This window comes from Trachypithecus francoisi, unplaced genomic scaffold (assembly GCF_009764315.1).
Source record: "Trachypithecus francoisi isolate TF-2019V2 unplaced genomic scaffold, Tfra_2.0 Lachesis_group8, whole genome shotgun sequence".
Taxonomy (NCBI): domain Eukaryota; kingdom Metazoa; phylum Chordata; class Mammalia; order Primates; family Cercopithecidae; genus Trachypithecus; species Trachypithecus francoisi.
The window spans coordinates 116,201,484-116,216,981 of record NW_022681473.1 but is presented as its reverse complement, the minus strand read 5'-3'; the positions used below and the strand labels follow the sequence as shown (position 1 = coordinate 116,216,981).

At 40.2% G+C, this 15,498-nt stretch overlaps 1 long non-coding RNA gene across 1 annotated transcript in view; it reads right to left on the bottom strand.

The window, feature by feature from the left end:
- Nucleotides 1–6,843: 6,843 nt before the first annotated feature.
- The window catches only part of LOC117080733, a 29,793-nt gene continuing 21,138 nt past the window's right edge, over nt 6,844–15,498 (bottom strand). The window contains exon 4 of the long non-coding RNA XR_004435933.1: nt 6,844–7,004. This is a non-coding gene — a long non-coding RNA (uncharacterized LOC117080733). The remainder of the gene's footprint in view (nt 7,005–15,498) is intronic.

Sequence of the window (15,498 nt, the reverse complement as noted above, 5' to 3'; positions counted from 1 at the left end):
TCACTAGACCATAGCTCTAGCATTGCCCAGATGGAGCATATAACTTTTAATGTTGATCAAACTCTAACCACATGCTAGAGTTCTCTAAAGAATTTTTGGGGGATTAACTTATTAAAATCTCTTAAGACCCCTTTTGGGTAGCTAATATCATTATGTCTATTTCACACATGAGGAAATCATGACCCAGCTAGGTGAAGTAACTTGCCAAGGTCACACAATGATTAAGTGGATTTGAACAAGATTTGAACTTGAAAAATCAGATACCAGAGCCCAAATTCTAAACTACCAAGCTACAGTGCCTTAAATCGCTGTTGAATGAATGTCAGTAGTCTATATGAATCTATTATATATTGATTATTCTATACATTCTAGAATATAATTTTACAGTAATTTTATATGCATCATTTTAACATGTTTGCATATATTTACATTATTCATATAATATCTACATACTATATATAGTTTATTATACATTAGGGTTACTAATATATACTGTCTCAATATTTGTTGAATAATGTGTATATATACATATATAGCCTATAAGACATATGAATGTATAATTATTCCACAAATATTTGTCAGGGTGGAATATTACATATTGTTATATATAAGGCACATAATAAATGAAAGTTGCATTATTGATGTGGAATATATGAATATTAAATTAACATGAATACTTTTTGAGTGAATAATTTTATCCTACTTGTACCTGTGACTCATGTGTTCATCAAAAGATTCAGGGGCATGCAACATTCAGGTTGTTTTCGGAGAAGGGATGAAATAAAAGCATTTATATTTTCCATAATGACAAATAAACAACCTTTAGTTCCCTAGTTCCTGAAAGAACAAATTCTTTTTATTATGGTAACTTCCTATCACTAGGGCTTTTTTTTTTTATGATGACAGAGCTTGTTTTTCCAGGATCTTCTGGACTCTGAAGCTTTTTAAATTAATTCTTTCCACAACTTAGCAGTGACCTGTAAGATATAGGTAATGGCTTCCTAACTATGATCAAATAGACTTCTCTCAAGAAGAAGCAGGATATTTGGCTGAGGATGTACCACCGCCTCTCTGTAGAAGGTCATCTGTATGCTCTGCTTGAAGGCTGAGCATACCACTAGTCTTCTCTGCTAAAAGCAACCCACTGTGTATTATTCATCTTTTATTCTGACAATAAACTGAGAGACAAATAATGAAAATAAAATCCCCTACATTATTTTTCCAATGAGAAAAAAAAATCTCCTGCTGTGATTAGACAATAAGCTGAAGCCAAAGACAGGAGTCTGGGAACGTCTACTCTGTTAACTCAGATTGTGGATGGAATTCAGGCAACATTCCCACATTGGAAATTGGGCAAGAGATGACCATCGGAACCAAGAATTAAGGAATTTAGAGTCCATAATTATATATTACCTCACCCAGGAACCAGTGTAGACAGAGAGATCCTCCATGAAAAAGCTCCAGCTTGCATATGGAAGGAGATATATATGTGTTCCTTTGTTGGTCCAATGAAGTTGTTTGCATTCATGCTGTTGCTTTAAGACCCTAGCCTTTAGTGAGAGCCTCCATTTTCCCAGAACAGTTCAAATGAACATGGAATTGAAAACAGATGTGGGCTCCAGCATGTTATTGCACAAGGGCAAATGGGGCATAGGGAGGGAAAGGAGGGGGAGGTGGCAGGGACTGCGTGAAGGGACCTTCAGCAGCCCCAGGACTCTCATCACTCGAGGAGGTCTGAACTCCGAATTCCACCAGCCTGCACTCTGAAAATGAACTCTTAACAGAAAACAGATGGGAGTGGACCTGGAGTTGGGGGAGGGGAAATGGAGGGAGGCCTGAGGAGGAGAGTGTGGTGAGGAAGGCTACAGAGCAAGCAGAGGTGAGCAGTGTAGAGTGTGGGCTTGTTAACATTCTTGGTGTAAGGACTCAAAAGTGCTTGAGGAGGTGATGCGCGTTGGGGGCCACACATGCCTGGGACACCTACAGTCTCCTGCAGATAAAAATGCCTCTTGTTTTTGCTCTGCTGAAAAGCATCAATGACATTCAGAAGTTCCAAGAGCAGTGAGAATCCAGCCAGATTTTTTTCTTCGTTTTGCCTGGGAAACATCTCATCCAAACAGACCACTTGCTTTTGCAAATGCCAGTAGTCCTGATAAATCAAACTCACTGGAGTCAGCACAATCCTCATGTTACTTTCCATAAGGGCTCTGTCTGAGCCGAGGCATGCCAAGGTCCTCGGCAGCGGGGGAGGAGGGAGCGGGGCTGGAGCATCGTCTAGACAATAATACCTCCTAGGGCTTCCCATCCTGGGAGCAAGAGCTAATTCACTTCTGTCTCTTTGGACTGGCTTATCAGAGGTTTGACAGTTCCCAGACTTGAATGAACCTTTCCACTTTTTTTTTTTTTTTTAAACAGCTTGAATCTCCCTGCTCAGTAAGTGAGAAGAAAAGGCAGATTGCTATAGGGCTGTGGTGAACCTAAGGAGAATGTCATTTTGGGGTTCTGCTGTGTTAGAGTTTGAGCGTGCTGCTTGCGAGTGGGGGTGGTATTTGGCCCTTGATGTACTTGTTTGGCAAGACAGCTTAAATGTTCTTGGACAGATGCACACTATGTAATGACAAAGCAATGGTTCTCAATGGGAAAGTGGGGTTGGAGAGGAGGATTTTGTCCCCCGGAGTTTGGCAATGTTCAAAGACATTTTTCGTTGTCATAACTGGAGAGAGGGCACTACTATCTTTTCATGGATAGAGGTCAGACTTGCTGCCAAATATTTTATAACCTACAAGATAACACCCCACAGCAATGCACTAATTATCCGGCCAGAAATGTCAATCATGCTCATGTAGAGAAACTATAAAATAATTTTTAAACCTTGTGATAGTTTCAAGCACTTTATACATTAGTAAACTTGCTTTCACAACAAATTTATAAGATAGGATAGGTAAGATCATTTTCCTTTTCCTAAATTACAGAAGAAACTGAGATACAGAGACGTTTACAAATATACCTGAGCTCCCACGATTAGTAAGCGCAGGGCCGACTTTATGGGTGTTTAGCCTGTCCAATCACACGAGGCCCCATTCTCAGAAGGATTGCATGTTTAGTCTAATGCTCCGCTGTTACTGTCTTGGAAGTTGTAATAATTTTATCTTTGAATTTGTGTTTTGTAATTGAAGCTCAATGTGACAGGAATGTGCGTGTGAGCAGAGGAAGTACGTGCAATATGGATGTCCGCTGTTTTTTATTGCTCCAACCACACGTAGTGTTGATGATGTTCCTTGAACACAGAACTCCAGTGGATCCCCAATGCATGGGAGTGCAGAGAGACTCAAAGCAAGTACAAAGTAAGCATGGTGGATCTGTGACTAAGCACGGGCACTGCAGCCCCCTGAGGCCGCACTTTCTGTTCAAACCAGAACTTGCGCTGAACACAAAAAGAAGGCAGTGGCATGTCTCTAAGGAATGCTGAGACATTTTATCACACCCCTGCTTACTCATGTTATTTCCCTGTAGTAGCCAACTACTTATGCTTGTAATGATGGCATAGAAGGAAAGGGAAAGATAGGACGAGCCGTAATTCCTTTTTCTTTTCGTCCTTCCTTACTTATCAGTAAGCCAAAGGTAGAGAGCGTTGGTAGAATGTGCACATATTGACAAGTACAGTTGAGTTAGTTAAGTGCAGTTTCCACTGTTCTGAAAAGAAACAAAACACATGAATATCTGAATTGTGGAAGACAGATTGTGTAATTTAAGTAATTCTGCACACAAGTTAAATGGTCTTAGATTTGCATTTAAACTGGTATGCACAATGTAAAGATGAATGGTAACATTTGTGCTAATAATTTACAATTTTAATTTTTTCTTGTAATGACACTTTACCCCTGATTTTTGGACAAGAGACCCTGCATTTTCATTTGGAATTGGGCCCTATAAATTATATAGCTGGATCTGAGGAAGGGAGCCATGATTTGAATTTTGGCAGTGCAGACCTAGAATCAATGCTCTTATCCACAAGAATATCCATTTCCATTTCAGGATCTAATGTGATAAAAATGAGCTAGACTTTAAGAGAAATTTCTCCGTCTGTGACCAGACACCTTCCAGGGTACAACCATCACCCTTCTGTTGGAGGGGTGAGAGCAGGGTCAATTTTCTTCCAATTGGAATTGTTGGTTTTTATGTGTGATGATTCTGCTGCAAGGACGACCTCCTGAGCAGCATGCTAAAAACTGTCGAAAGCAGCAGCTGAACTGTTATGCGCTACCCTCTGATTTGTATGTTTCAGTATCACACTTTCTATTGGTCTAGAACTCTAGTTGGTCATAGTAGTACATTTAATTTATACATCCGTGTGATCGATGTGCCAGGCATTTTACATATCTTATCTCAATTTAATCTTCTATACATTCTTAAAAGTTGACCTCTGAGTCGATAATGAGCAGAGGTCCCATAGAAGGCAATTGTGCAGCCATGATTGGAACCCACATTTGAATGATGTTCATAGCTCATTTAGTCCTGACAAGCCCTGCCTCATCTCCCCTCTGCTGTAAAGCTGTCCATGCTTAGCTATTTTCCATCAGGTTTTTAGTTGAACATCTTTTGCAAGTTGAAATATTATTTAGAACATTTCCTTTGATTTTTAACATACCCAGTAAAATGTGACATCTTTAGAAAGTTGAATTTTTAAAAGGCTTCTTAATTTATAGCATCTTTATTTAAAATCAAATCTACTGAAACACCTTAAAGAGCCCATCAGTTTTACTCAGTCAAGTTTGCTGAAATAAGTATAAACAAAATGTTTTCCTCTGAAATACATGAGGGTTAAAAGTTTATGGTAAAAGAATTCTCAAAGGGGAACATTGCTTGGGGTCATTTTGATTGTGTTGGTGATGCTACTGGTCTTATCTTGGATGAGAACTCATATAAAATTGTTTAACTTTTGCTTTGAACTCTTTTAAAACTCCAAGCATAGGTTTTAAAAGAGAAAGAGCTAAAGAAAGACAACTCTAAGCAAATTTGATCTTCATCCACATTCGTAGATGTCAGCATTGCTAAGATGATCACATTCGTCTTCATCAATGTTTACAGCCTTTGATCTAGCATGTAAAAGAATGGATACATTGGTGCACAGCCTCCCTAGGATCTTTGATATGAATGTGTGTTTTACCTACAGACTCCGCTACTCAGAGATCTGGTTCAGCATACTCGCCCCAAAACACAAGACACTAGAACAATGGGAGGGAGGAGAGTGGTAAAGATTGGTGGCACATTATACCCTTCAAAGGATACATTTCCGTCAACTCCTCGGGAAAAATACCTGGAAACGTATGGCCTTTTAGTGTATGATGATTCCTTAAGCATAGGTGTCTATGTGCACATCTTGTGTGCATGAGATCTCTTGGTTTTAGTTTTGCTCCTTGTATTGGTTTATTTTTTTGCCAGCTTGTGCAAGTGAGACTAGCAGAGAGGTTATCATAGTCTAAGGAGTCATATGCTGCTGGGTTTAATTCTCAGCACCTCTACTTACTGTACTTACTACCTTTTTTCTTCTTTTTAAACTTGAGTACAGTTACCTTACCTCTCCAAAACTCACTTTCATCTGTAAATGTAAATAAAAGCAATCTGTCTACACCATAGGGATGTTAAAAGACTACGTGGCAACAGTGTTAATTGACTGGCACACAGTACGTGCTCACTAAGAGAATTCATGGTACTTATTATACTGAGGCCTTGCCATGCTGATAACAAGAAAAATGGCATTTTCAGTTAATTTTTTCTTAAATGTCATGAACTATAATAAAATGTAACTTAACATGCTGAAATCTACCCAATCTCTTCTGATACCAACACATTACAATACTGAAACACAATTGCCAGGATACTACAACTTTTTTTTCAACACTGTGTTTTATTTTAAAATGACAAACATGCTTGGCCAGCTAAAACACATAATTGTGAGTTGCTGGATTTATTTTTTCAGTGTAGGATTTCAATTTATTGGGAAACTAGAAGTTGTTACATTAAAAGTAAATTGTACACAAACATATATGCAGTAATGTAGTTCTGTGATTTTTTTCTTTTTCTTTTTTTGTGAGAGGGAAAGGGGACAGGGTCTAGCTCTGTTACATGTGCTGGAGTGCAGTGGCATGTTCACGGCTTGCTATAACTTCTACCTTCCGGACTCAAGCCATCCTCCCAGCCTCCTGAGTAGCTAGGACTACAGGCATAGGCCATCACGCCTGGCTAATTTTTGTAGTTTTTTGTAGAGATGGGGGGGTTTCACCATGTTGCCCAGGCTAACTCCAGGGCTCAAGTGATCCACCTGCCTTGGCCTTCCATAGTGCTGGGATTACAGGCATGAGCCACCACACTTGGCCAGTTTGCAGTATCTTGAACTCCTGAATTAAAGCTTGATTCATGAATATAAAGCATCCCAAATCTCTGCTTAGGGATCTTTGTAACTGACATTAACACGTAAATACTGATATTCACATTGAGGAGAGTTTTGCAGATAATCATTACTCATGTATATTTTGCCCTTTGGTTTGAAATCAATGAGTTGGAAAAGCATTTGTATGTCTCACAGGGTAGTAGCTATAACAGTATGGATTAACTCTTTGGGGTAAAAAAAGTATGGAACAGTTTTTATGAGTCTTTTTTTCCATTAACTAATATTCACATCAGTGAAAACATCTGAATTCTCATCAATCTGTTTAAATTGTATTATAATTAAGCACAACACATTTTCCCTTTTTTAACTGACGTATAATAATTATACACATTCACAAGGTACATAGTGATGTTTTCGTACGTATCATGTATAGTGATCAGATCAGGGTAATGAGCATATTTATCATCTCAAACCTTTATTTTTCTTTGTGTCGAGAATGTTTTCTTACAAACAGTTTTTCATGAGTTGACTGGTTTTCTAGGAGAGACACTGAGTTTAGGCAGATCCGAGGAAAGTAAAATGAAAACATCAGGAGTAGTAGCTCTTGATGATGCTGAAATACAAGCACAGCGAACATTTAAACATAAGGCATTTTATTTCTGTTGACGATATTATAAAAAGAAAATCATGAATGAGTGACTCATAAATGAATAAACATTATTGTATTCACTTTTTTTTCCTGTACGAAGTCCTGATTCCTGATTTTCCTTTGACCTTATGTTCTTCAGCAGCACTTGTTTTTACAATTAAGAGATAATTACTATCCTGGACCCCTGGAAACTTGTGAACTTTCCAAAGGTCATTATAACTTAGCATCTGCTAAGTGCAGCTCGAGAAGGCCCAAATGGAACAAAACTTAGAAACTGTGTTCTTAATCTTGTTTATCATTAATCCGGAGACAAATGGCCTTTATCTAGCTTATATTAAAACTCAGGCGTTGGAGTCTGTGCGCACACACACGCATGCACCCTCTTCGCCAAATGTTTTGCCGAATCAGCTGAATTAAATGATTCGTGGGAAGCCAACTTCTCTGTCAGCTACACATCAGATAATTGATGCTATTTATAATAGAAATGAAATAGGAGGCTAAAAACTAACAAAGAAAAGAATTCCTTGGAATTGCCGTTGTTTTCTTTGGAAGAAGGGAAGGAACCAGTGACTCAGTGTGGCCATACATTGATCTCATTAGAGAGAACAATGCCAACACGTGGAGTAAAGCTGAATATCTTGCAAATAAATGTAACACTGAGACATATTTCACCACGGACTCTTTCCTAGCAATCAGATTCACTATAGGGAAAGGGCTGTGACAAGTTCAAACAGGGGAGAAAAGAGACCAAACAGAATGAATCGCCTTAGCGTTTTGGGGGCGGGGCGGGGGCGGAGTCTCGCTACGTGGTCCAGGCTGGAGAGCACGACCTCGGCTCACTGCAAGCTCCGCCTCCCGGGTTCACGCGGTTCTCCTGCCTCAGCCTCCGGAGTAGCTGGGACTACAGGCGCCCGCCGCCACGCCCGGCTAATTTTTTGTATTTTTAGTACAGACGGGGAGAATGAATCTCTTCTAATCCCTTTTAAACAAACCCAAGAATCACGCCAATATTAAGAAAATGACAGAATGCTTTCCAGGTTATTAGAAATGTATTGTGAAGATGGCATGTTTGTATGACGACACAATGCAGATTATACAATATTTACTACACAATGTAGTCATAAGACTAAAAGAAAAGTTAACTATGATAATAGCTTTTATATATTAAGCACCTTTTATTGTTTTAGATATCTTATGTAATATAAGTAAATTGATCCTCAAAACAGACTTGAGAGTTTGCAGTATTACTTCCTTTTCAATTATTGTATAGGAGGTTTGGAGATGATAAGGATAAAAGGAAAATAATATAATCTTTCATCTACAACACACCTGAAATGCAAGGGACGTGGTATTCCCTGTAAATACCCAGATGACCATAATGAAGACATACGTATATGAAATAACTTTGGTAAAGGAAAAAGCTGTTTCTTCGTAGATGAAAGATGTTTTCCAGAGACTTAAATTTTCATCCTGGGCTCATTCATTTCCAAACTTGCTTTTCCATAAGTTCTGTGAAGTAAGAGATCTAGGAAGTGTCACATCCACCATTCAGTGTGCCTTTTGACTCCTCATTCTCAATCCAGTGCTGGATGGGTGGGGTGTTCCGTATCAGAACCACCCACAGGAGCTTTTTCAAAACACACCATCTCCCCATTGGTAGGACAGATTCCACGCTCTGAGAGGCGGACAGAACTAGCTGAGTTATTGTATCAAAGGGGCTTCAGAGGACTATGAGTGTGCACAGCAAGGACAGTGCTATTGACCTCTTGTTCTTCATAACGAGAAAGCCTGATAGGACAGAGTGCTGATTCACTTCTACATGCCCCTTCTGACATCAGAAGGTGGGCTTTGTTTGGGCCCAAGATGAGTCTCTCAACACTAAAGTATTTCCTTAGTGATCTCATCACTCAGGGCCACCAGAAGACCCATTAGAAAAGCTGAGAGGCATATTCTTACTGAACTAGCCACAGGGAACTGCAGGTGAGGGACTCGGAAACATTCAGGGAGAGATGATAGACAACCTGCAACTATATAGAAGGGCTAGAATTCGAATTTGATACATACGTCACCAGGAATTAAGTGTCCTGTTAATAGAAGACATATGGAAGTTTCAGAGAGAGAGAGAGAGATAGAGAGAGAGCAAGCAACTGCATGTAGATGGCAATTATAATCTTGGTTTCAAAGACATCTTTCTTGTTTTATGACTGCTCCTTATTCACAGCTTCCTGTTCCTGTTATGAGTGAAATACGTATACTCGAATTTTGAAGATCTCGATTTGAGTGATCTTAAATCCCATTCCTATTCTTGAATTAACTCTTTTTTTCTGTATATATTGGGTACCTGCATGTGTGTGTGTATGCTTGTACAGAGAGATTATTTCATTAGTCAGAAAACTTGATCTAACTAAAAATCTAAATTGCCTCTTTATAAATGCAAGGACCAATGATGCTGATGGTGCCTCTGTCACAACTGGCTTCTCGTTTTTCACAAGATCTTTGTCCCTGGTGTTAGCTGGCTGTGCAAGGTCTCTTCAACCCACTGTTTCTTGGTGAGCTCTTTATATAATGTGCCTGGTGAAACTTCTTCTGGATGTAAATAACTAGGATGTTGCTGAAACATGCAAGGACCCTTCCCTCTGGCTACTATTTTTTTTTTTTTTTTTTTTTGAGACGGAGTCTCGCTCTGTCACCCAGGCTGGAGTGCAGTGGCCGGATCTCAGCTCACTGCAAGCTCCACCTCCCGGGTTCACGCCATTCTCCTGCCTCAGCCTCCTGAGTAGCTGGGACTACAGGCGCCCGCCACCTCGCCCGGCTAGTTTTTTGTATTTTTTTAGTAGAGACGGGGTTTCACCGTGTTAGCCAGGATGGTCTCGATCTCCTGACCTCGTGATCCGCCCGTCTCGGCCTCCCAAAGTGCTGGGATTACAGGCTTGAGCCACTGTGCCCAGCCCCCTCTGGCTACTATTAACAAGGTAACAGTCTGATATTAACATTTCTTAGTATTTGTGGTATTACTTTTATCCTGTCCTGGTAAATCTGGCCATCATTTATATACATTAATAGCTACTGTGGGATCGAATGATCACACAGTTCATGATCACTTTTATCATTTACTGAGCTTACCTTTCATGAAAGATATTTAAGGACACATTCTATTTAATTTAGTGATCTTTAGAGTTATATAAGGTAACTGTTCAAGCCCAATTTTATAGAAAAATGAGCTAAGGTTTGGATATATTGAGGAACTTTCGTAAGACAGCAGAGCTAGTAAGTGACAGAACATTGAGTCAAATTGTGATCAAATGAACCAAAAAATTCTTTCTGCTCAGCCTTAGAAAATGCAGGTCATAAATTTTATTAATTATTCATTCAACAAGTATTTATGGAGCACAATGCCACACAATAGGCATTGTTCTAGGCACTAGATTACAGCAACAAACAGGAAGAAGCAGCAATGAGTATTTTACTCCCTACCTGAATTGCCTGATTAAAACTCTCTACCACTTTGCCTCTGCTATCCCTGGGATGTTGCTAAGCAGTGTTCAGCTTCTACTCAAAATCCATGATTAAGGATCAACAGTCATCTTTGATTTAAATTCAGTAGCTGTGATTTCCTATCAGCCCCTTCAGAGGAGGATACTCTCATTCCCACAGGGTTCCTAGAATTTCCCATTTTTATATGCCCTGTGATTGCAACTTTCAGTTCTGCACAACCAGAAAAGTTATGAATGGTACATTTTCTCCATTCTTTTCCCTCTTTCCACCTCTCCCTCTCAACAGGGACAGCTGTTTTCTATTACAAAGCAGGCTGACAAGGTGCTGGTCTGGAGCAGAGTCTCTTTGGCAGGTAATTTTGATGAGGCCCAGAGGTAAGGGGGTGGGTGTCTCTGATGGGTTTCCGGTCCTGTTATCAGCCACGTCCAGCAACCCCAGACACGGCTGCTGTCTGTACATAGGGCTGATTTCTGGCTTGGAGCCCATGCCTGCTGAGAGCATCAGTCATTCATCAGGGCTAATCCTTTAACTTTTTCTACGTAGGCTGAGGAAGCCTGGGAATGAGGCAAACATTCAGTCTCCCTCTAGCAGAGAACTTGGTCATTGAGCACTCAGTGGTAACCCTACCGGTTCTGACTGGGCACTCATACTTTGATTTTTTGGTGGTGGTTGTTCTCGTTTTAGAAAAGTAGCAATTCTAAACAGTAGCAAATAGACTTAGTACAGAGAGAAAGTAAATACCATGTGAGAAAAGACTCCCCTCGACAGCGAGCTATCTGCAGAAGAGAGGATCCAGTGATATTTTTTTGCACAGGGAAGTTTTCTCTATGGCTTCAAACCAGACTTTATATTGCCTTTGGTTTTCGGGAAAATACAGGTATCTTAGCAACAAGGCTCAACTAAAACCTACCGAGCTTTGTAACCTGAGTCCTGTTCTACTTACTGCCCTTCTAATGGGTGCTTCCAGAAACTAGCTTTCTCCTGCACTCAACTTTACTGTTTAGATGGAAAAAACACAGCTGCAAAAGACCTAGTAAGATTTGTCATTAAGAAAAAAATTGTTCTTAGTCTTAATTGGCTTTGCTAGATTAGAACGCCGTCTTTTTCTGAAGAACACCAGATGTCAGGAGACGTGGTATGTAGTCCAACTCTGTGATTAACAATAACATTAATAATAACAAAACATAACAGAAGCATTTAACATTCAGTGACATTTAACACTAACAATATCCAGCTATTACTCTGTGTTAATATGGACTAATGTATGCATGTAACATACATTGTGTGATTTAAACTTCACAGCTCTGACAAAGTAGGTGTTATCAGCATTGTCTCTCTTTTAAAATGAAGAAACAAAGTCTTAGGTGAAATAACTTGTTCTAGGATAATACTTATTAAAATATGAAGGTAGAATTTATACCCAGATTTCCCAGCTTTCTCTGTTTTCTCATGTGGAAAGTAGGGATGGGGACAGGGATTAGGGCATGTTTATAAGTTTCCTTAAAATGCCATCATCCTTAAGGAAAAAAAAAATTACAGGATATTGTATCAGGCTCTAACATATTATATGAAGCTCATATTAGTAATGGTGGTAATGATACCAAGTAGATTTACAGAGTTCTAAATAACTTTTAAAAGCTTTCATTTTATTACTGATAAGAACTGAATGTGACCCCCTCAAATTCATATGCTGAAGTCCTAATTTTCGTCATAATGGTATTGGGGGGTTAGGCCCTTCAGAATGAATTCAGTTTAGGTAAGGTCCCAAGAGGAGACCCATGATGGGATTAGCACCCTTGTAAGAAGAGAAAGAGACAAGAAGGAGCTCTGTCTCTCTGCCATGTGAGACTGCAGCAAGACAATGGTCGTCTGCAATCTAGGAAGAGAGCCCTCACCAGAAACCATGTTGCTGGCACCTTGATTTGGACTTTCAGCCTCCAGAACTGTGAAAAATGGATAAATATCTTTGTCTAAGTCACCCAGTCTATGGCATTTAGTTGTAGCACTCTGGGGAGAACACTGAAATCACCTTATTTGATTGCCACAATTAGTCACCTTTCTAAGATGGTTAGAGTAATTACGACTCTTTCATTGTTACAGACAAGAAATTGAAGCTCAGAGGTTTACTTGCTCCAGACACATGCCTGCAAGTGTCTTTGCGTGTGGCTTCTAGCCTTGATATTCTCCCATCACTGTCTGAGTTTACAGCCTGTGTGTACAATGTATTCTATACAGGAGCTATTCTAATGGGACTTTAACCACAAGTATGCACCCGGTCTCAGAACTCTCCTTATGTATGCAAATATCATGATGCTGGTTTCAGGTGGAGCTTACCGAGGCCCTCAATTCAGAGATGGGTTGTAACAAAAAATTACATAGGACTTCGTACTTTTTTTTTGTTCAAAGGGAAGTTTTCTCTGGAATGAATAATGACATAGAGCTTTGTACTTTTATTTTGCTTTACTTTTTTTATTTTTTGAGATAGAGCGTCACTCTGTCACCCAGGCTGGAGCACAGTGGTGTGATCTCAGCTCACTGCAACCTCGGCCTCCTGGGTTCAAGCAATTTTCCTGCCTCAGCCTCCCAAGTAGGTGGGATTACAGGTGCATGCCACCATGCCTGGCTAATTTTTGTATTTTTTTTAATTTTTTTGAGACGGAGTCTTGCTCTGTCGCCCAGGCTGGAGTGCAGTGGCGCAATCTCAGCTCACTGCAAGCTCCACCTCCTGGGTTTACGCCATTCTCCTGCCTCAGCCTCCCGAGTAGCTGGGACTACAGGCGCCCGCCACCTCGCCTGGCTAGTTTTTTGTATTTTTTAGTAGAGATGGGATTTCACCATGTTGGCCAGGCTGGTCTCAAACTCCTGACCTCAGGTGATCCACACACCTCAGCCTCCCAAAATGCTGGGATTACAGGCATGAGCCACCATGCCCAGCCTGGACTTTGTACTTAAAATTATGTAATTTTCAGAAATTTCAGTAGAATCCTTTTCCAGAATCAGAAATTTAAGCTCCTGCCAAGAACGTTTTTCTCTCTCATTTGCTCTTGCTCAGATGCATAAAATCTCCTCAGCACCCAGTCCTGATTGCTCTCTGGGCTTAGTGGAAATCCCTGCTGAAGAGCCATTTCAACCATGATGGCCTGAGAGTTGTCCTGGACAGAGAAGCCCAAAGGTCCAGAGTGCCCTGAACATTCTGCATAGCTACCTCTCTGGGCTCTGACCAACTGGCTTCTTTCGGTGGCTGTCTGGAGATTTACTCCTTGGAGACCAAAACTTTGGGATCCAATAGCTACCCTGATTATATTTCCATGCACACATTTGGGGGAAATTAAGTCTTCATTAGCAAAGTCATTTGAATGACCTCTAACATAGTGAGCATCCTAATCACCGTGGAGGTGAGAGAGATAAAAGGAAGGAAGGCAAGAGAAGCAGTGCTAAGGGAGCTTCTTGAGCTGGAGAGGTTGTGTTTGCTCCCACTTGTCCTCCTTCAGGCTGTCCCAGAACACTAGTGATGAGCTTTTCACTGGATGTGGCTGAGACATGGCAGCACCCACATCACCACTGTGCCACCCACCCCTTCCCACCATTTTTTCTCTTACTTCACAAAACACCTTTAGTTGTGGGTCTGACCCTTGACCCCAAACTCTGAACCAGAACTCATTGAGTCCTTCAGGTTCTCTTTGAGGAATCTGCATGGCCATGAGGGTTCAATGAGAGGTACTTTTTGGTCTGGGCTTAATTTTCTTGTAATTTGTTTCCCCTACCTGGACATAGTATCCTTGGGGAAGTACCCTTCTTAACCAACATAGGCACGAGGCTAAGTGGACAAATTCCTTGTCATCCCCCCACCTAGGGGAGTAAGCGAAACTTGGCGTTGCAAACACCTACACTTCCTTCACACTATAGGTTACAATTCTGGCATATTTGACTCATCTACCTCTCTCTTATTCAGATATAGATAAAATAAATGCCAGGCAGTTAGCTGTGTGGGAAGGGTTTGGTTGAGGCTATGAGAATATAGAATATTTCACAGATTTTTCAAGTGATAAGGATTGAGCATATGACAGGAATAGAGTAAGGGGTACATTGAAAATGTGGACTGTGTAGAGTCATGGGATCACTAAATGGTGAAACATCCACACCCACAGACACCGAATGTCTCCGGAACTGGGCTTTGTACTCATTTCTTCTTTTGTACAAATCCCTCTATCATTTTGTCAGATTTTATTTGTTTATTTTTATGCAACTTTATATGATACTGTAGAGTCAGTAACATTCATAGCATTAAAACTAGTCTTTACGAGACCAAATAGTGCCCTTTGAAGTTCACTTTTAAGTGGTTTGTCTTCAGGGACTCTGAATTGGCCCTAACATCTTCAAGACATGTATCCTTGGTGAACCTTAAATTTCACAACTAGAAATCTAGTTCTTTGGTTTCATAACTCTTGACATTCTAATGGTCGTAAGGAACTTAATGACGTGTTCAGACCTCAGAGTCAGAACAATCTGAATTCAAATCTCTACCAAGCATGGGATACTCACCTTCATTTGTAAAATGAGGATAATGAAGTATTACCAACCTCTAGTGTTATTTTAAGAATTAAGTAAGGGAGTTTTTGAAATGCTCAGCAAAATGCCTTGTTATTGGAGTCAACGGTGTTATCATGCTTGCCATTCTCCCCATAGCCAAACCTCAAACTATGCCAACCAAGCATTACTCAAGTCCAAAAGCTGTATTCACACCAGGTTGTATTCACATTAGATTTGACGAACTTCAGTGATAGCATCTTACTGCCTCCTGAGATTGCCAAGTAATTTTTCAAAATTATAATTGCTAGAGAATTCTTTCTTAATTTGAGGCTAATCTTCTAATGTCCATATATGGATTTTCATTAGGGACCTTGGAGCAAAAGAATGCAAGTCGGCCGGGTGCGGTGGCTCAAGCCCGTAATCCCAGCACTTT